The sequence below is a fragment of the Stomoxys calcitrans genome, chromosome 1 (genome assembly GCF_963082655.1).
Source record: "Stomoxys calcitrans chromosome 1, idStoCalc2.1, whole genome shotgun sequence".
Classification (NCBI taxonomy): domain Eukaryota; kingdom Metazoa; phylum Arthropoda; class Insecta; order Diptera; family Muscidae; genus Stomoxys; species Stomoxys calcitrans.
Genome location: NC_081552.1, coordinates 116,518,083 through 116,540,132, shown reverse-complemented (window position 1 = coordinate 116,540,132; position 22,050 = coordinate 116,518,083). Strand labels below are relative to the sequence as shown.

Here is a 22,050-nt window from a genome sequence, read left to right as displayed (position 1 = left end):
CCTTTGGTTTTCTTATGTGTGCATGAAAACAACCACGATTTTCGAATAAGAGTTTTTTCAATATGGTTTGTTGTGATTTGAAGGGGTTATTTTTCAAACCGGACAATGACGTCACACTGTCACACTTTGCCTATGTGTGTGCGTTCATCGTTCAACCGCATTGACAATGAGGTCACGTTAAACAATTGTAATGAGCTTGGTTTTTCGGGGGGCGACACGAGACTTTGGCGTTGACAGCGTAAATATTACAGTTACCACCTTTGCATGTATTCTTCGTTTCTGTCAACTTGTTTATATTTTGAATTCGTTTACCGTGTTGAGTTTCCTGCGGCTTTGCCAAGCACAGGGTGACTAGAATTCGCTTTTTAACCACAGCTCCTGCCGGCAAGGCGCAAACTCAACGCAGCACATATTTTTGACGTACCATAAAGCTGGAATCCTTTACAGAGAATGACAACGACGACAGAGCGAGTGTGCGTGTGTGTGCGAGCCATGTGTATTAGGTGAACATGTTACTCGCAGTTACCCTTAAATCAGAAAATCAGTTTTAACTCATTTGTCTTACAAAACACTCGTCTCTCTTTAGTAACGTATACGTTTTAATTACATTAACAATTTGACAAAAGAATAGATAGAAAAAAAAAATAAGAAACAAGGAAGCAAGCAAATGCAGAAAATATCTGCGAAATTGTTTAAAGAAGTTCCTCCTAAAATTGTCAAAATGCAAGGATAAAACCCAAAGTGTAGTGTGGAAAGAAACAAAAAAGAATTAAAAAGAAAATTTTCGCATATTTCCATCTGGGAAGAAATCCTTTCAGAGTATGTCTGTATAAAGGAAAAAGTGTGTGTGTTTGTGTGATTTGAAGTGTAACCCAAAGTAAGTGTTTCTCAGTTAGGAAAATAATGTTTCACAAAGTTTTTATGCCACAGCCAATTTGGTGATGCAATGAGTTGCTGGAAAAGTCTAGTCCAAAACGAAAAGCCATGACAAGAAAGAAACGAAAAGATGATAATGAGTATTTAAGATGATTTTGCAATTTTTTTCAAATTGAATGAGAAAAAAAATCGCAAAAAAAGAAAGATTAATTAAGCCCATTTCGGATAGGCCAGAAAAAGTGATGTGTATTTTGCCACTGCCTTAGTATCGCTGCTGCAGCAGCGGAAGCCGCTGCCTCTAGTGCCAGTTTGGGGATGGCTGGTGCTGATACATACCCACGTATTTTATTTCCAACATATCGATTTTCAACCCAACGATACATGAGGAAGAAAGAAATACTCATCACGAGAACAGCAAAACAATGTCAACACTAGATTTAGCGCCGCCATTGAAAAATGCCTCCGACCGCTGCAATCGTAATACATGGACTTCAATCAATTTGGTGATTTGCTTAAATCAAATTAAGCGTTAACTCGAAACCCCCTTTTTATTTCCGTCCCACGAAAACAATGAAATAATCACTAATTTACTATGCATTTCAAGTAAACTTAAAATAGTGCAAATGCAATAATAGATATAACTGTATATACATATGTACTCATATTTACTGTGGGTGAAAAACAATGATTAAAAAAAAAAAAAAAAATTTTAAAAAGAAAAATCTAAGTAGAACTAAATCGAATTCATGTTTGAAATTAAGATCTGTGTATGATTTGATTCTGCCCACTCAACTTTATTGCGATTGAAATCTATTCGAAACAGAGCAGTTATTTGTGGTATCATAGCAAGCTAGTCTATCGGCTAGGTATAACACATGAACATTTTATATGAGGTCAATGAAAAAGTACATGTTCTGAGTGACCACACATGTTAACGATACTAGACTGAAATGTTGCCAATTTTCCGCGCGTGTATGCCCGCATTATGGTCTCTGCAAATTCGCAGATATCACAAAATTTGTAAAAAACATCAAAAATATTTTGGTCTTCCCGGTTTGCGTGTACCACCGTGTTTGTTTTCAAAAGACTTCTTTGCTGGAGCTTCTTCATCTATTCTGACAACATGACATAGCCAAAGCAGCCGTTGTATTTTGATGCGTGTAACTATGCTATCGTCGTCATACAGCTCGTGGTACATACTCGCCTATATTCTCCATTAACGCAAACTGGTCCATATATTTTACAAAGAATCTTTCTCTCAAATACTCCAAGCACTGCCTCATCTGCTTTCACAAGTACCCGTGCTTCAGAACCATGTAACAACACGGATAGTATCAGTGTCTTGTATAGTGTAATCTTCGTCTGTCGAGAGGTGGATTTGTTTCTAAACTGCTTACTTAATCCAAAGTAGCATCTGTTTGCCAGTATTTTTGTTCCCTTTATTTCAAAACAGGTGTCATTCGTTTCAGTTATGGCGGTGCCGAGGTAGATAAGGTTCTATCTCAAGTTGTGGTTCCCAAATTTCTCCATTTTCTTCATCTGCCCGGTTGTACAAGGCGTTTTGGCAGTTGAAACCATCCATTTCGTCTTATCTCCATTTACTGCCAGACCCATTTTGACTGACTCTCTTTCGGTTCTTTCAAAGGCAGCAGTTCCTACTTCCGGAGACCGACCTATGATATTGATGTCGTAGCATGTGTTTAGTGTGCCATATCTATTCACATCAGCATCTCGTATAATCTTCCCCAGCAGGATATTAAATAGATCACACGATAGGCTGTATCCTTGTCTGAAACCTCATTTGGTATTAAATGGTTCGGAGAGATTCTTTCCTATTCTTACTGAGAAACGCGTATCTAAAGCCGCATTGGGCCCAAATATTCCGTCTTGTCTCCTTTCTTGTGTACGGGACATAGTAAACTGATGTTCCAATCATCGGATATGCGTTCTTCTAGCCAGATTGCGCAGACAAGCTGATGCATACGCCTTATCAGTGTGTCGCCTCCGGTCTTAAATAGTTCAGCGGGTAACCCGTCGGCTCCGTCTGCCTTGTTGTTCTTTAGTCGGGTCACTGCTACTTGGGCCTCATTCTGATTGGTAGGTAAACATTCTATGCCATCATCATTGATTGGTTCTGCGGTATCCTCTTCGCCACCAACGTCGGACAGTAGCAGTTGGGATTTGTTTCCACCATCCGTAAAAGAAAAACAAGTTATAGTGCGATTCAGACCATAAATGAATGCCGAACATTGTGTAATATTTCAGTTCATTCGGATAAAAATTGAGCCTTGTAAGGGCTCAAGAAGCAAAATCGGGAGATAGGTTTATATGGGATCTGTATCAAGCTCGATCGATTCAGATTTATGTATATATATTTTATATGGCGGCTATATCAGGTCATGTACCGATTTGTGCCATACTTAGCACAGTTATTGGAAGTCATAACAACATAACATAACACTTCATGCAAAATTTCTGCCAAATCGGATGAGAATTGCGAGCTCTATTGGCTCAAGAAGTCAAGATCCAAGATCGGGTTATATGACAGCTATACCAGATTATGAACCTATTCGAATTATACTTAGCATAGTTGTTGGAAGTGATACTAAAACACTACGTGCAAAATTTCTGTCAAATCGGACAAGAATTGCGCCCTCTATAGGCTCAAGAAGCCAAGACCCATGATCGGATTATATGGCAAATTGAAAATTTTGCCCATGAACATTCCACTAAGGAACAGGGACAAACTTCTCAGATATCAGTGAGTGCAGTCCGATTCAAGTTTAAGCTCAATGATAAGGGGCCTGCTTTACATAGACGAGTCCGAATGGTGTGCCGCAGTGCGACATCTCTTTGGAGAGAAGCTTTACATGGCATAGTACCACACAAGTGATGTCAGCATTAGGAGGGAAAAACCACCGATGAAATTTTTTTCTGATGGTCTCGCCAGGATTCGAACGCAGGTGTTCAGCGTCATGGGCGGGCAAACCTCTGCGCTACGGTGACCTCGGCTTATATGGCAGCTATATCAAAACATAGACCGATTTGAACCATACTTAGCGCAGTTGTTGGAAGTGATACCAAAACACCAATTGCAAAATTTAAGTCAAATCGGACGAGAATTGCGCCTTCTAGAGGCTCAAGAAGACATGACCCAAGATCGGTTTATATGGCAGCTATATCAAAACATGAACCGATTTGGCCCATTTACAATCCCAACCGACCTACATTAATAAGAAGTATTTTTGCAGAATTTCAAGAGGCTAGCTTTACTCATTCGAAAGTGCTTGAAAGTGCTTTTGACAGACAGACGGACGGACATGGCTAGATCGCTCCGCTGCGCCTTCATTTACTTCATATGGAACAAAAGTTTCCTTGGAATATTTATTTTCGACAATTAAAGAGCTTTTATTGGAATATTGGGTTGCCCAAAAAGTAATTGCGGATTTTTCATATAGTCGGCGTTGACAAATTTTTTCACAGCTTGTGACTCTGTAAATGCATTCTTTCTTCTGTCAGTTATCAGCTGTTACTTTTAGCTTGTTTTAGAAAAAAAGTGTAAAAAAGTATATTTGATTAAAGTTCACTCTAAGTTTTATTAAAAATGCATTTACTTTCTTTTAAAAAATCCGCAATTACTTTTTGGGCAACCCAATACCATGCAACGAAAATAGTATATCGCTTGACTAATTGTTTAACAATATTAGTGCCTTTGTCCGAATCCCATATGATCTATATTGGTCTACGTTTTTAAGTTTGGATGAAATGTGAAATCCATTCTTAAAATACCATCGTGTGGTGAGGCGTCCCCCAAACATATGGCCCAAAATAGGTTTTCAAATTCGTTTTCTAATCTTAAATACCACATATTGGCATGGTCAAAAATGTTTACCCTTTGCGGGGTGTTTTGGGGAAGGGGTGATGCCCTAAATATATGATCCTACATTTGGATATCAAATTCGTATTCTACTCCCAAATACCTTTATTTGAGCTCCATTTTGCGTTGGTCACTAAAAAATTGCTGTTTGTGGGGTATCTTGGGATCAATCAATTCTTACTCTACCCCCCAATACCCTTAATTTGAGCTCCACATTGACATGGTCGATAAATATGCCCGATTTTGGGGTGTTTTGGGAATTGGGGTGGTCGCCCAAACACTAAGCCCGGAAAATATATCAGCAACGTGCTCTATTCTCATTATTCTCATCTATTATCTTTATATCATTTATTTGAACCCCATATTGCCATTGGCCTCAAAATTGGATATCAAATTCGTTTTCTGGTCTCATTTAAACTCCTTATTGCAAAAGTCAGCAAATATGTCCGGTTTGGGGTATTGATCCTAAAAACTATGAATATTTAGTTCCACTCTCTTTACGACCCAAATTGTCTTGGTGAGCAAATACGTCCTATTTAGGGGTTGTTATGGTGGTGGGACGTCCCCTAGACAGTTGGTCCCTAATGTTGATATCAGATACGTGGTCTACTTCCAAATACCTTTAATTTGAGCCCCATATTTCCATAGTCGGCAAACGTGACCGTCTTGGGGAGTGTTTTGCGGGATGGGCGGCCACTCAGTGAGTTGCCCTTGAAAATATATATCGGATTCGTGTTCCACTCTAAAAACTCTCGTATTTGAGCCTCATATTGCAAAAGTCAGCAAATACTTACTATTTGGGTGGTGTTCTGGGGGTGGGGTGGCCCCATAGACACTTTTCCCAAATATTGATATCAGATTCGTGCTTTACTCCCAAAGACCTTTCATTTGAGCCTCATATGGCTATGGTCGTGTGGGGATGTTTTTGGAGAGAGGCGGCCCCCAAAACACTTGGTCCCATATTTGGATATCAGATTCTAATTTTACACTCAAATACCTTTTATTTAAGCCCATATTCCCATGGTCAGTAAATAGGTCCTGTTTGGGGGGTGTTTTTGGGGAGGGGTGGACCCCCAGAAACGTAGTCCCACATTTGGATATCAGATTCGTATTCTACTCGCAAATACTTTTCATTTGAGTCCCATATTGCGATGATCGGTAAATATGTCCGATTTAGGGGTGTTTTGAGGGTTGGGTGGTGTTGTGGTGGTGGTGTGGCCCCATAGACACTTTTCCCGAATATTGATATGAGATTTGTGCTTTAATCCCAAAGACCTTTCATTTGAGCCCCATGTGGCTATGGTCGTAAAGTGTCCCCTTTGGGGGAGGTTTTTGGGGAGAGGCGGCCTCAAAACCACTTGGTCTCATATTTGGATATCAGATTCTATTCTACACTCAAATATCTTTTATTTAAGCCCCATATTCCCATGGTCAGTAAATAAGTCCTGTTTGGGGGTGTTTTGGGGAAGGGGTGGACCCCCAGAAACGTGGTCCCACATTTGAATATCAGATTCGTATTCTACTCGCAAATACCTTTAATTTGAGTCCCATATTGCCATGGTCGGTAAATATGTCCAATTTAGGGGTGTTTTGGGGTTGGGGTGGTCCCCCTAGCACTTGGTTCGACAATTGGATATCGGATACGTTTTCTTATCCTAAATACCTTTCATTTGACTTCCATATTGTCGTGATTGGTCTAAATATATGTTTGGTAGGTTTTAGGGTGGAGCGGCCCCCCTATATGCCCCATCCGAAATTTGGATACCAAAATGTTTATTTTTAGGGTTCTATATGAGAGCCCACAAAATTTCGCTTAAATCGCACCACCCATCTCCGAGATCTGGCGTTTCCGAAAATTAGGGTAAGGGGGAGGGTCCGCCCCCCTTTAAATATCAAAAAATGTAGTACCCTATTTTCACCACGGGGTCATTATGCACCATCTGTGGAAATTTCAAGAAAATTGGTCCAGCCGTTTCTGAGTCTATAAGGAACACACAAACATACAAACAAACAAACACACATTGATTTTTATATAAAAGATTCGCTTTCTACTACTCTCCAATATCCTTCATTTGATACCCATATTGTCCCTATCGGTCAGCTTTTAATTTTGGATGCCGTTTTTGTGGTAACGGGCGAGGATTCTCCCCCTTCCAACATCAACAAATTACATAGCCTATACCTCCTTCCTGACCATATTCGTAATCTACTCGCGAATACCTTTCATTCGAGCCTCATATTTTCATTATCGCCCAATAAACCAATTTGAGGGTTTTTGGGGTCGGGGTGGCCCCCCAAGTACTTGGACTAAATTTTTAATATGGAAATCGTACTCTACTCTTGAATACCTTTCATTTAAGTCCCATATTGTCCCAATCGGTCCACTTTTAGTTTTGGGTGGTACTTTTGGGGTAAGTAGGAGGGTCCTTCCCCCTTATGATATCAAAAACTTATATAGCCTATTGCTCCATCCGGACCATATTCGTAATCTACTCCCGAGTACCTATAATTCGATTCCCATTTTGTCATTATCGTCCAATAAACCTATTTTGGTGGGTTTTGGGGTCGGGGCGGCCGCCCAATTACTTGGACCCAATTTTTAATATGGAATTGGTACTCTAATCTTCAATAGCTTTCATTTAAGTCCCATATTGTCCCAATCGGTCCACTTTTGTTTTTGGCTGGTACTTTTGGGGCAATGCGATATCAAAAAATTATATAGCCTATTGCTCCGTCCGGACCACTCCCCACAAGCTGTGAAAATTTCAAAGAAATCGGTTTTGCCGTTTTTGAGTCTATACTGAACAAACAAATTTACAAACCCACAAACAAACAAACAAACAAACATACAAACACAAATTCATTTTTATATACATATATAGATATAGATAGATTAGTATCCCGGCGGTCCGCTTCCCAACCCCCTTTTTAGTGTAGGACTTCCGAAATATAGTTCCAAGAATAACAATATATCGGAAAAATCATTAAGTCTCCCAAGGTGTCCCTGTTTCCCAATTTTGGAAGCTGTATCTTACTCAATGTACCATTTTTTACCATGTTATGCGTTTGAGTTCCTAAATGTACGAATAAAAAATATATTCTAATTGCCCAGTATAAAATTTCCACAATTGGTGCATTTTCTTCCACATGAGATATTTTAGTCAAGACTGCGATAATGTTTGTCATGTTGGCTAATTCTATCTGTTTCTGTAGGCGAAGAAAGTCTATTTCGTATTATTTTGCACTTTTTGGTATCACAATGTACGAATTTTGAATAGATCATTAAGTCGCCCATTATATTTCCTGCTTGCACTTTCTTGCCAAATTTCAGACCTCTAGCTCCATCTGTAAAGGAAGTACCAAATGGTACTAAAATGTACGTATTATGAATAGAGAATTTATTCACCCATCATATTTTTCCTCGTTGTACCTACATGCCAAATTTCAGACTTCTAGCTCAATCTGAACAGAAAGTACCAATTTTGGCCAAATTTCAGACCTCTGGTTCCAACTGTAAAGAATGTACTAAATGGTGTAAATTTTGGTACCAAAGTGTTCGAATTGTGAATAGATCATTTAGTCACCCATCATATATTTCCCACATGCAAAATTTCAGACCTCTAGCTCCAAGTACCAAAATGTACAAATTTTGAATAAATTATTTAGTCACCTATCAAATATCTCTGTGTTGTTCCTACATGCCAAATTTCATGTAATGATCTGTAAAGAAAGTACCAATTTCCCACTATCAGTACTATGTTTTCATTTCACCCTCATTATTTTGCAGCAGATGTCTTTTAAGTCAAATTTCAAAATTCTAGCTCTATCCATCCACCCTGCACAAAGTTCACCCATTTTGTAAATTTTTATACCCACCACCGAAGGATGGGGGTATATTCATTTTGTCATTCCGTTTGCAGCACATCGAAATATCCATTTCCGACACTATAAAGTAGATACATTCTTGATCAGCGTAAAAATCTAAGACGATCTAGACATGTCCGTCCGTCCGTCTGTTAAAATCACGCTACAGTCTTTAAACTTTGCATAGATTCTATTTTTGTCCATAAGCAGGTTAAGTTCGAAGATGGACATCGGACTATATCCTGAAAAAGCCCATATATATACCGATCCGCCGATTTGGGGTCTTAGGCTTATAAAAGCCAAATTTATTATCCGATTTGAAATTTGGGACAGTGAGTTGTCTTAGGCCCTTCGATATGCTTCGTCAATTTGGTTCAGATTGGTCCAGATTTGGATAAAGCTGCCATATAGACCGATCCTCCGATTTACGGTCTTAGGCCTATAAAAGCTACAATTATTATTCGATTTTGCTGAAATTGGGGACGGTGAGTTGTGTTAGGCCATTCGACAACTTTCTTCAATTTGGCACTGATCGGTTCAGATTTGGATATAGCTGCCATATAGACCGATTTCTCGATATAAAGTTTTGGGCCCATAAACGGCGCATTTATTGTCCGATGTCGCCGAAATTTGGGAAAGTGAGTTAAGTTAAGCCCCTTTAAATACTTCGTCAATTTGGCACAGCTCGGTCCAGATTTGGATAAAGCTGCCATATAGACCCTTGGTTTAAGGTTTTGGGGCCATAAAGTCTTGGCCCCGTAAAAGGTGCATTTATAATCCGATTTCGCTGAAATTATTATGGTTCAGATTGGTTTATTTTTAGATATAGCTACTGTACTTATTAGTATTTGGTCCAAATCGGAACTTTTGCCAATGTTTCATTTGCAGGTGTATAGGCCAATAGTGGCCTTTCTTGCCCTTTCCAAAATGTTGGATTTGAAGTTCTATTTCCTGTCCAGCAAAACACCCAGGTATTTTGCCCTTTCTGTAAATGGAACATTCTCTCCACCCAAGTTGACAGGCTCCACTGTAGGCAACTTGTATCTCCTGCTGAAAAGAACTACTTCTGTCTTGCACGGATTTATACCCAGACCACTTTCGGTAGCCCACTTTGCTGTTGCACGTAGAGATTCCTGAAGTATATCTCTTAGAGTGCTGGGAAACTTTCCCCTAACCGCAATTGCCACGCCATCAGCATACGAGACCACTTTTACGCCTTTTTCTTCCAGAGACAATAATATATTATAAATGGCTATATTCCAAAGTATGGGAGACAATACACCTCCTTGAGGTGTTCCTCTGCTGACACATCTTTTTAGATCCGTAGATCCCAAGCCTGCCGTAATGCATCTTTTAGTAAGTAAGTTATTAATAAACTCTCTTACGGTAGAGTTGATGCCTAGAAACTCCAACTCCTTCATGATTGACGTCGGTTTTACATTATTGAAAGCACCTTCAATGTCAAGAAATGCTACCATTGTATATTTCTTGACAGCGAGAGAACCCTCTATATAGCCGATTAGGTCGTGAAGGGCTGTTTCAGTCTATCAGACACAGCTTGTAATTCAACCGGTGATATATCTTCAGGGCCTGACGATATAAAGGAGTCGAAACTTCTTATCGCCCAACGGATTTTCGGCTCAGACAAAATTTACCTAATGGCCTCCGACGAATGCATATCAGTGCCAACCTCTTCTGGCGCCACGTTGTCCGTTGGAGAATTTCCCGGGAAAAGTGTGTCATCGAGTACTTCCAATGTTTCCTCACTAGACATTGTCCATACATTCTCTGACTTCTGGATATACCCAACCGTAATAGGTCTCGAGGACAGAATCTTCCTTAGCCTAGTGGCCTCAGATGTATCTTCCACGAAGCTGCAGAATTTTACCCAGGATTTGTCCTGAGTCTTTCTAGGCTCGCTCTAATATTTTTTTAGCTCAGCCTTATAGATGTCCCAATCGTTTGGTGCTCTTGTGGCTTTTGCGCTGTTGAAGAGTTTTCTGCAGTCCTTCCTTAGACCAACCAGCTCTAGTACCTCCTGCCTGTTCCTGGTAATAAAGGTCGGTTTATTCCCTTTATTACAAATCGCCAGATTGCAACTTAAAATATATTCAATAAGCAGCTCACCCCTTTCGTTGACATCCGAACTTCCCCATATCTGGTGATGTGCATTAAGCTTTTCTTCCCAACAGAAGCGGCATCAACCAGCGACTTAAGGTTTGAAGGCGGCATCTCTGAATCGTGTGCCATATATGGGGAAGCCAGGCAGTAATGAGACTTGATTATTTCAAGGCTGGCTTCTACTAAATCTTCAGTGCTTAGCGACGGAAGAAGAAAAACATTAAGACCACTCTTAGCAAGAATACAGGCTCTTTGTCTCCCATTCCCCGTACCCTTGAGAAGTTTAAATCCCTTCACACACCCATGGTTTCTGGATAAGAACCACGTCAAATCCCCCTGCCATCAGGAGGACCTTTAGTGCCGCCGAAGCGGCCTTACAATTTTGGAGATTCATCTGTAGAAACCGGACCATGGTGTGGATTCAGAACTTCCGCCACTGTTGTGTTAGTCTCGTCTTCTGACTCCATCAGGAGTTCGTTCTCACAAGATTCTTTAGAACTTGTCATGATGAGCTTCCGTACGCATCCAGTGGCAGCTGAGAAACTGGTAGAACCACTCTTCTTCAGGACACTGGGCACTTGCAGTGTGGACGATTTCTACTTAGATGCTTCACTTACTGCTGCCATCGAAATACTTTTTGAGTTCCGTGCTTCTCCGCTGGCGAGCACTTTGAGCCAAGTCCAACATTGCGACCCACCCACACAGGGCTTGTCGTGTACCGATTCGATGCCATCCCCTCCTGTATCGATTGTGGCAGGGGGATTTTCAGTCTCCTGCAATCCTCCAGACTTTGGCGATGTGGTCGATTGTTACTCAGGCAAGTGTTCAGCAACAACTGCTGAGTCGTCTCCTGATTCCCCAACCCCACCGCTTCTATAGACCTTCAGTTTCAAGTTGTTGAATCCGTAGGATACAACCCCTTCAGACTTGTTGAAGTCTGCGAGACAGCCTGAGTTTAGTACGAATACCGCATATCTCCGGTCACCATCAACCTTATGCAGTCTACCAATCTTTCAGTTGGTGGTTGAAAGATTGGGATTACATTCCCTTAGTCTTCCAAGTATCGCTTCAGGATCTGAGGGAATCCTTGGTATCCAAGCATGCGCCATTGGTCGAGACGGAATACCTTGCTTCTTGACTTAATCTAGTGCAGCACATGGCCAGATCTCACCAATCTTGTTTAGCGCACAACGATACATTTCAATTGCGAGTTGATCGCCGAAGGCAATTAGCCTGTTTCGACCTCGTCACAAACTGGAGGAGACCCAGCAAATTTCGGAGTATACTGATGACAGTCCATTGACTATCCCACTCCAGTTATTCCTGGGTTTGCAGCCCTGTTCTTCTCCCTTGTCGACACTGCCATCACCAAACTGTCTCTAGCGACATTTGCAAAGGTTCTTGCTGTTGTTCGCCCTAGTTCTTTTAGGCATGGGGTGCCCTCCAGGTGACCGCAGCCTTTTGGCTAACTGCAGTGCAGTTTCCGAATCTAGACGTGTAGTCTTTGTGCTAGCCTGTGCCTCGAATTCCCGAGCCCAATTTAGGGAGTCTTTCTCCCTGTTAGGGAGAGTCTTAGGATCATTCGCACCAAGCCTCTCAATAAACCTGAGAGAGATGCGTCTTCTATTATTCCAACCTCTTAAAGAGCGTGTTGGTTTGCCGGGGAAGGCCGATGACCTAGGCAAATTATAGGCATGCGAAGAAGGAATAGGTTCGGCCTTGTCCTTTAGACTCGATCCAAGTGTCTTCGTCAAAAGCCCCTGCTGGCCTGTCGGCTAGTGGAGCCTGGGGCAGCCGCTCCACCAGTCGAGGTTTCAGTAGCAGACAACATGCAACGACCTGATACTACCACCGCAGCTGTTGGGTCTTTGGAGTCCATTCGAAGCCTACTCCCGGGCTCTGCCGCTCCACTGGAAACGGAGGCAAATCATCAACCGCCTAATGGATACCTCTTTCGCAACTATCCTTGAGTAACTTAAATATTTCTTCCAAAAATAATGACTTATTACGAGTTAAATTCTTCTGGAGTGAAATAAAAATACGTTCGCTCCACTCAATAGTTCTAACAAGAATCACCATGTACTTTGTTCATCGTCCGGTGCATACTGCCAAGGTGTAACTGTATCTCAAACTTCAAAGCTATAGCTCAGTCTGTAAAAAAAGTGGCATTTTGTACGTTTTAGTACCTAAATCAAAAAAATATTTTAGTCATCCGATATACACCACAAGGTGTAACTGTATCCTAATTTTAAGAGTATTGGCTCAATCCATAAAGAAAGTACGATATTGTTCATTTTGGTACCAAAATGTATGAATTTCAAAAAAAAAACTCTTCTAGTCGGCCAATAAATATTGTCTTAGTTTACATGTATCCCAAAATTTAGAGTTCAAACTCAATCTAATAAAAAATGTTACATTTTGTGTGTTTTATTACCGAAATGTACGAATTTAAAAAAAAATCTTCTAATCGGCCAATATTTACTGTCAAAAAGTACCTGTATCCTAAATTTCAGAGCTCTAGCTAAATCTGTAAAGAAAGCACCAAATGGTAGCAATTACAGCACTTCAGTACGTTTTTTCCACTCCTGATAGGATTACAGGTTTTCGTGTTTGGTACAACTTATCGCATTTTTGCTAAGACTACGATCATTTGTACCCAATTATTCAATTTTACCTGTCTCCATTCGCTGTAAAATTAAATTAGGATTTTTGGTACTATTGTGTCCTTTTTGGTACCAAATGTACGAATCGTTTAGTCACACATGTTATATATTTCCTGGTTGTACCAACGTGTTTAATTTCGATATGTAAAACTGGTAAAGAAAGGCAAAGTCAGGCGGTGAGGACTTTATAATACCCTACACCTACCGTATATATACAAAGTGGGAGCTATATCTAATTCTGAACCAGTTTTGATGGTCCTGGCGGATGTTTTCAGTAAACCAAATATCGAAGTTTTAGCTCTACCCGTTCGCCTTGTGTGTAGAGTTAACCCGTTTCGAACCTTTTTGGCACTTTTTTAGTACCTAAATGTAAAAATGTCATTTACTCACCCAATTTAGGATGTCAAAGTGTACCTAAGTTCTAAAACTCAGAGCAACTTACAAAAAAAGTACCAATTTTGGCACTACCCCGCCATTTTTGCGAGACGCTCTTAAATTTGGTCGCAAAAAATTCCTCAAAAGTTTAGCCCTTTTGGTACCTCCCAGTCAAAAAGTCCCAATTTTCGTACTTTTCAGTTATCAGTCAGTCAGTCAATCACGCGTATCTTTTGTGTATAGAAACTATTGTTCTGTATAATATAATCGCAGCAACTTCTTTGCACTTTCGAGTCTAATTTTTTTTGCTTTGTTTTACGATCAGATGCCTTTTAGAACTTGTGGCGAAACCCCAACAATGCGTCTATTTAGTTTCACCTATCCGTAATGTTCAGTTAAAGATGGGTCTGATAAGTTAAATTCGTTTTCGGTTAAGCGATAAGATATAAAGTACCATAAAGGATGATCGAGAGACCGGTTTACATGGGAGCTATATCCGGTTATAGACTGATTTTGACCGTACTTGGCACTGTTGTTGGAAGTCATAACAAAATTTCAGCCAATTCCGACAAAAATTGCGGCTTGTAAGGGCTCAAGAAGTCAAATCGGGCGATCGGTTTATGGGAGCTGCATCAGGTTAAGGATTGATTTGGACCCTGCTTGGCACAAATGTTGAAAGTCGTAATAAAACACTACGCGCAAAATATCAGCCAAATCGGACAAAAATTACGGCTTCCAGGGGCTCAAGAAATCCAATCGGGCGATAGGTTCATATCAATTTATAGACCGATTTTGACCGTACATAAGACAGTTGTTGGAAGTCATAAAAGAACACTAAGAGCAAAATTTCAGCCAAATCAGATGTAAGTTGCGGCTTTCAGGGACTGAAGAAGTCAAATCGGGAGATCGGGGTGGTTTAGCACCCCGCATTTTTTCAGAATCCAAAATTGTCAAAATTTTCTATTACTGTAAAATTTATAAACATATCTTTACATTTGGTAATAAAGCTGAATTTGTACTGAATTCTAACACACTATTTATAGGCCCATCCTAATCTTTCAAAGCGTTCAAAGTGGGGAATATCTTAGTTTTATAGTGAAATTTTCGGCGAATCAGCTTCAGTATTTCAATGACATTTTTTAATTAGCGCCAATTTTCGCTCCTAAACTAGTTTTACGATTTCAACAAGTTATTGTTTGTTTCAATCAATTGGTTTTATATTACTTTCATTTCCATAAAATTTTACGCAAACTGAATACATTAAGCAACTCTATAAATATTTCAAAAAATTGAATGTTCACCAATTTTAACGACGAGCCATCTACGTTCTGCTTAAATGATGCCGCTAATTTATCCTACGAACTTTATTAAAATTGATCGAAAATCCGTTTTTGATGGAAAACATGTCCGGTAAAAATTGTATCCAACACTTATCGTATATGCTTATAATTTTCATCTATATAAGTCTTAAAGTTTTCCTAATTTATTGGAGATAAAAAAGGAAAGGTCGTGAAATTTGGCTGGAAAGATTTTCTTATGACTTTCAACTGTACCGGCTAATTTCATAGAAATCGGTTCAGATTTGGATATAGCTCCCATATATATGTTCGTCTGATTTGCAATAATACTGCAATAAAATGGTCATTTGTTAACCGATTTTTGGCAGGATGGATTTTACAATGACTCTCGACATTACTGGTGAATTTAATCAAAATCGGATCAGATTTAGATATAGCTCTCATATATATATATATATATATATATATATATATATATATCGCCCGAATGTCACATCTAGAGCCACTGCAATCGCATTCATTGACCAATCTTCCCAAAATTTTGTACAACGCTTTCCTCGACGACATCCACAATGTCTATGAGCTTGTTGAAATCGGTTCAGATTTAGACATAGCTCCATATATATGTTCGTCCGCTTTGCAGTAATATTGCAATTAAATGGTCATTTGTTAATCGATTCTCTCGAAATATGGTAGGAAGGTTTTCCTCTTGGCTCTCGACATGAATTTCATAGAAATTGGTTAATATTTAGATATAGCTGTCATATATGTATATCGCCCGTTTTTCACATATAGAGCCATTGTAATCACATTTTGTGACCAATCTTCCTAAAATTTTGCACAACGGTATTATCGACGAGTACCACATTATCTAAGAAGTTTGCTCGAAATCGGTTTAGAATTAGATGTAGCTCCCATATATATGTTCGTCAAATTTTGGGTAATATTCAATAATGTTGTCATTTGTGAACCGTAGTTATTATAGTTTGAACATATTTGCTCGAAATGTGATACGGATCGTGTAACAACCCGTCTGAAAACATCCGGCGAGGTTCATTAAAATTGTTTCATAATTAGGCATAGCTCCCACTTTGTAAATATATGGTAGGTGTAGGGTATTATAAAGTCGGCACTGCCCGAATTTTGCCTTTCCTTACTGGTTTTTTATGATTACTTTTTGTAAATAATAGATTTTGAAGCTAAAGGACTTTCTTGTGTCATTCATTGGCACATTCGCATTATTTATGAAAAAATGTAGATAAAAGTGTTATGTTATCAGCGATGTTTTTATAGTGAAACACAAACTTAATATCCACCTTTTTGTAAACATGCAATTTAACTCGTTGAATTTCGTTAAAAATTTTCGTAAGGAAATCATTGTTCGCAAACCTTTTCATTGTAAAAAGATTTTCTTAAAAAACAAAACAAAATTCTAAAAGTAAATTCAAAAATGTTTTAAATAATATTCACTGGGCTCAGATTCGCGGTCAATGTCAACAGAACTAACAAATTTCTAATAGAATGTTCGTCCCTTAATCACTATGAGCGCCATATCAACTGCTGTATTGTATTGTATACAGTACAGTATTGTGAATTACAGAATTCCAAAAAAAAAAACAAAATGGTTTTATTTGAAATATTTATTTTAAAATGTAGATTAATTTGGTTAATCATTTCGGGGTTTTAAATTGTGTTTGCGAATCCTTAAAATAATTATTTATTACTAATTATTACTTGGAAAAGTTTTTTAAGCCAACAAGCAAAATATATCATTTAAAGACATTTTTTAAGTAATATTTTTTCTACAGATAACATTTCAATTTAAATAGTAAAACGATAATTCATAGAGAAAATGCATATAGAATTTTATCTTAGAAACATTTTTGGCTAATGTTTGTCTTTCGAAACAATTTATATAAAAAAAAATTGTCGTCACGAAAACTCCATGAAGATTTTGGCTTAAAGAAATTTTTAATAGCAATCACAAAAATTTTATCTTTTGAAAAAATTACATTGCGATTCGGTTTTTAAAAAAATTACATTAACTGATTAACGACGAAAAATACCCACGAATAAGCTGCCTTATATAAATTTAAGCTCGAGTTAGAAATGAAATTTGGATTAGCGTAAAGCAGACGAGGGGAAAATTGGCTTGTCCAATTAAAAAAAAAATTTAGGAAAATGGCGCTTGGGATAGATAAGCATAATTGAAATACTTCAAAAATGATTATGGGGTTAGGTTGTCCTTAGAGAGTTTTACGCTGAAATTTAGTTCTTAAAAAATATTCATTAAAATGTAGTCTTTAAAACTTTTTTTAAAATTTTTTTTATAAAAATTTAGTTATTGAAAAAAATTTAATTAAAATTTTGTCTTTAGAAAAAATTTTAAAGATGCTTTGTCTTTAAAAATAATTTCGAGGGGGTCCGGTCCGTGCTGAAGTTTTGTCATTACATAATGTTACGCTGAAATTTTGTCTATAGAAAAATTTCATTAAAATTAGTTTAAAAAAATGTCATTAAAATTTTGTTTTTACTAAGAAATTCATTACAATTTTGTACTTAAGAAAAATAATTTTAAGACGACCCTGGCCTCAGCAAAATGTTTTCTTTGTAAAAAATTTTAGATATGAAATTCTGTCATTTTAAAAAGTGTCACTGAAATTTTTTGCATAGAATAAATTTAATTTAAATTTTTTCTTTAGACAAAGATGAGATATGGTTGTGCAAATTTAATTGCTGACGTAAATTTTTTCAATTCCAAATAATTTCCGATAGAAACGTCTTTTTCATTTAAGCGACTTAAGTTTGTGTTTGTTGCTATTGGCATCGTTGGCTAAGTTGGATTTGAATAAGGGAAGTAAAATTTGATTTGTTTTCTATTCGAATTTGGGTGCATAATTTATCCAATTTTCGCTGGATTGCGACGAAAGGGGGTTTTCATATATACCCGAGTTCGGCCCGGCCTTTTTACTTGTTTTTTGCTTACTATGCATTGAATAGAAAGCATTAAACAATGATCTAAAGCCGGACAATATCCTACAATGGAATCTCAATAAGATTTTAAGACCGAAAAAAGAAAGCGCAAAGAGACAAACCAAACGAAAGGCATGTCGCATGTGGTGTAGGTCACTGCCTATACACAAAAAACAGCACTTGCAGCATCAACCGTTGGGCGATCGCCGTACGAAGAACAAAAGAATTTTGCAAAAGGTGTTTGTTGCTATTGGCATCGTTGGATAAGTTGGATTTGAATATGGGAAGTAAGTTTTGATTTGTTTTCTTTTGCGTTTATGAATCAAGGCGTCTTAAAGAGCCCTGTTCCAATTCATATGTGTGCCTTACAACCTACCCTGGTCGGGATAGTTGTCAAGCACCATGATTCATTTGACATCTCCCGCTGATGAGTTTTCTTGGTCAAAAATGAAATCGCGATGCGGGAAATCAGTTAAATACTTCTAGCGATTTGCTGGCTTTTAAATGTTTTTATACCCACCACCACAGGATATATTCATTTAGTCATTCCGTTTGCAACACATCGAAATATCAATTTCCGACACAACAAAGTAAATCTATTTCGGATCGTCGTAAAATTCAAAGACGGTTTAACGATTTTCGTGTGTCTGTCCGTCCGTCTGTTGTAATCACTTTACAACCTTCAGAAATTGAGCTGAAATTTGGCACAGATACGTCTTTTTAATACACGCTGTTTAAGTTCTTGAACGGGCCAAATCGAACCATAATTGGATATAGACCAATCAGCCGATAAAGGGTCTAATGCCCTTAAATGCTTTATTTTTTATCCGATTTCGCTGAAATTTATGAAACAGTGAGTAGTTTTATGCCTCGCAACATAGGAGCCTAATATGGTTCAGATTAGACTATATTTAGATATAGCTGCCATATAGACCGATCTATAGCTACCATACAGACCGATCTCCCGATAAAGAGTATGGAGCCCATAAGAGCTTTATTTTTTATCCTATTTCGCTGACATTTGAAACAGTAAGTAGTTTTAGGCCACCCGCCATCTGACACAAATTTTTAAAAGATCGGACTGTATTTAGATATCGCTGTCATATGCCGATGTCATATGGCACTCAAAGTCCGTGCCAAATATAAGTGCATAATTTATCCAATTTTCACCGGATTGTAACGAAAGGGGGTTTTCATATATACACGAGGTGGTGGGTATCCAAAATTCGGTCCGGCCGAACTTAATGCCTCTTTACTATTTTTTTTGTGTTATACTGTTCTTTGAACAGAAAGCATTAAACAATGGTCTAAGGCCGGACAAAGTCCTGCAATGGAATCTCAATAAGATTTTAAGACCAAAAAAGGGAGCGCAAACAGACAGTTTTACATTAAAGCGATATTTGGGATAGAAAAACCTTTCAGTTAAGCGGTATTTTCAGTTTATGGTTCTTTCCATCAATCTTTACTTAAGCGATATATTTTACTAAAGCGTGTTACAGTTATGTAATCCCATGGCAGCCGGTTGTACGTACCTGACGGACCCGATGTAGTAATTCATCGGCAAGGGCTGCCGCCTCAGCTACAACAACAAAAACAACAGTTACGCTGTCTCGACTATATGTACATCCTTTCGCGGAATATTTTCAGATCTGTATCCATTTATTTCCACTAGGTTGAGTTTTCGTTGAACTCGAGCCTTCTCTTGCCAAACAATTTCAGGGTTGTTGCAGTTTTTTGGAGCACCACCATGGCGCTACCAGTATCATTATAACGACTTATAGTGCGATACACAAATATTTTGGCACTTTGATGTGTTAGAGTTAGGCAACAATAGGCGCTAGTGATATTTCAGCTATATGCACGGTGCGCCGGAGAAACTTACTAATTGAAACAAGTAAAAAGGCGTTTAGTTCGGCCGGGCCTAACTTTGGATACCCGGGTATATATGTAAACCACCTTTCATCAAAATCCGGTGTAAATTGCATACCTAATGTCCCATAGCAGTTATATCAGCTCCGATTTGGACCAAATACTAATCGGCACAAGTCATTTTTCAATTGTGTATAACAAAATATTGGCCTTTTTAGTAGCTATATCAAAAAATAAACCGATCTGAACCATATAAGACACGGATGTCCAAAAGCCTAACATAAGTCACTGTGTCAAATTTCGGATTAGGTTGGGTTGAAAAGAGGGTGCAGATGTTAATCCGCCCCATGCCACTATGGACATACACCTTAGCCAGTAATCGGCTTGTTGTACGCTCCAAAAACTATAAAGTAACCTCTAAAAAAAATTTAAAGTTAGGAATTCCTTGCGAATATATATACATATATGCGTCGTCGGCATATATGTGAACGTTGCCAATTTTCACCTGATCTGGTAAATCAATGGAGTAGTTTGAGTACAGGAGAGGTCCCAATTGTACTGCTAGTAAATATGACTCATGAATTTCATCAGAGGTATATTAGGATAGGATAGCGTTAGTTATGAGCCGCGTGCCAGTGACAGAAAACTTTATTCCTCCTCAGTTTGGCGCATTTTAGACATATTTGGAAGTATCGCAATTGGTCTGTATTCGCCATTGCTTTGGGTATTGGAATGACTTTTTAATTTTTCCAAGCCTTAGGTAATCGTCATACTCACGGTGTTAAAATTAAGTGTTATATATTGTAGTATGTATGGCAGAATCAGTTTGATTTACTTGGGGTTGATGTCATCATGGCCGACGGAGTGAGACATTACAGATAAAATACTGCTATAGACTTCTGCCTGTGTTACAGTGTTGAAATCAAATTTCGAATCCAACATACTACCGCGGATCACAAGATCATTGTGGTGTATTTGAGGTGCTGAAATATTAACGAATTTCAAGTTGGGAGCATTTAAGTCATTCTTCACTTCATATTTTTCTTGCTTCTGTATATCAATTTCATTTTCATTTTTGCATACTATTAATAGCATTGTGAAATTTGTTTTCATATTCTTAGCGCCTTGTATGTTGGCAACGACATTGCGTCGTTGGGTTACATATAAAGGGTGATTTTTTTGAGGTTAGGATTTTCATGCATTAGTATTTGACAGATCACGTGGGATTTCAGACATGGTGTCAAAGAGAAAGATGCTCAGTATGCTTTGACATTTCATCATGAATAGACTTACTAACGAGCAACGCTTGCAAATCATTGAATTTTATTACCAAAATCAGTGTTCGGTTCGAAATGTGTTCATTCACCGTAACGTTGCGTCCAACAGCATCTTTGAAAAAATACGGTCCAATGATTCCACCAGCGTACAAACCACACCAAACAGTGCATTTTTCGGGATGCATGGGCAGTTCTTGAACGGCTTCTGGTTGCTCTTCACTCCAAATGCGGCAATTTTGCTTATTTACGTAGCCATTCAACCAGAAATGAGCCTCATCGCTGAACAAAATTTGTCAAAATTTGAACACATTTCGAACCGAACACTGATTTTGGTAATAAAATTCAATGATTTGCAAGCGTTGCTCGTTAGTAAGTCTATTCATGATGAAATGTCAAAGCATACTGAGCATCTTTCTCTTTGACACCATGTCTGAAATCCCACGTGATCTGTCAAATACTAATGCATGAAAATCCTAACCTCAAAAAAATCACCCTTTACTTCACGACACTCTGGCATTGTATATCGCTTCCACAATTTGTATGTTAACTTCATTTCAACGTGTCTTTCGTAAAGTGCCTTAACGTTGGTGTTGAAAAAAAAAAATATTTATCTTCTACTGTTACATAGGAATATATCATCCCAGTTTAAAGTTGAGGTGTCATATTTCAAGCTTCTGATATTGGCACTCCTAAAATCCCTTTATGTAAAAGACTGCCTTGAAATGTCTAATGCCAAGTCATACGTCATACGTTAGGAAAAAGCGGAACCACAAAGTTAATCAAATTTTGATAAATCATTAAAATTATTCACCTAAAAAAGTTGTGTTTTTACAGATGATGGGAAATTAGTTGGTATT

The 22,050-nt window shown here is 38.3% G+C and overlaps 1 protein-coding gene across 3 annotated transcripts in view; it reads left to right on the top strand.

Moving 5' to 3' along the window:
• The first annotated feature begins 561 nt into the window (after positions 1–561).
• Positions 562–22,050, top strand: part of LOC106091999 (serine/threonine-protein kinase BRSK1) — a 267,761-nt gene continuing 246,272 nt past the window's right edge. For all 3 annotated transcript variants that reach the window (XM_059362652.1, XM_059362646.1, XM_059362656.1), the window contains exon 1: positions 562–877. The gene's annotated coding sequence lies outside the window, so the exon portion shown is untranslated. The remainder of the gene's footprint in view (positions 878–22,050) is intronic.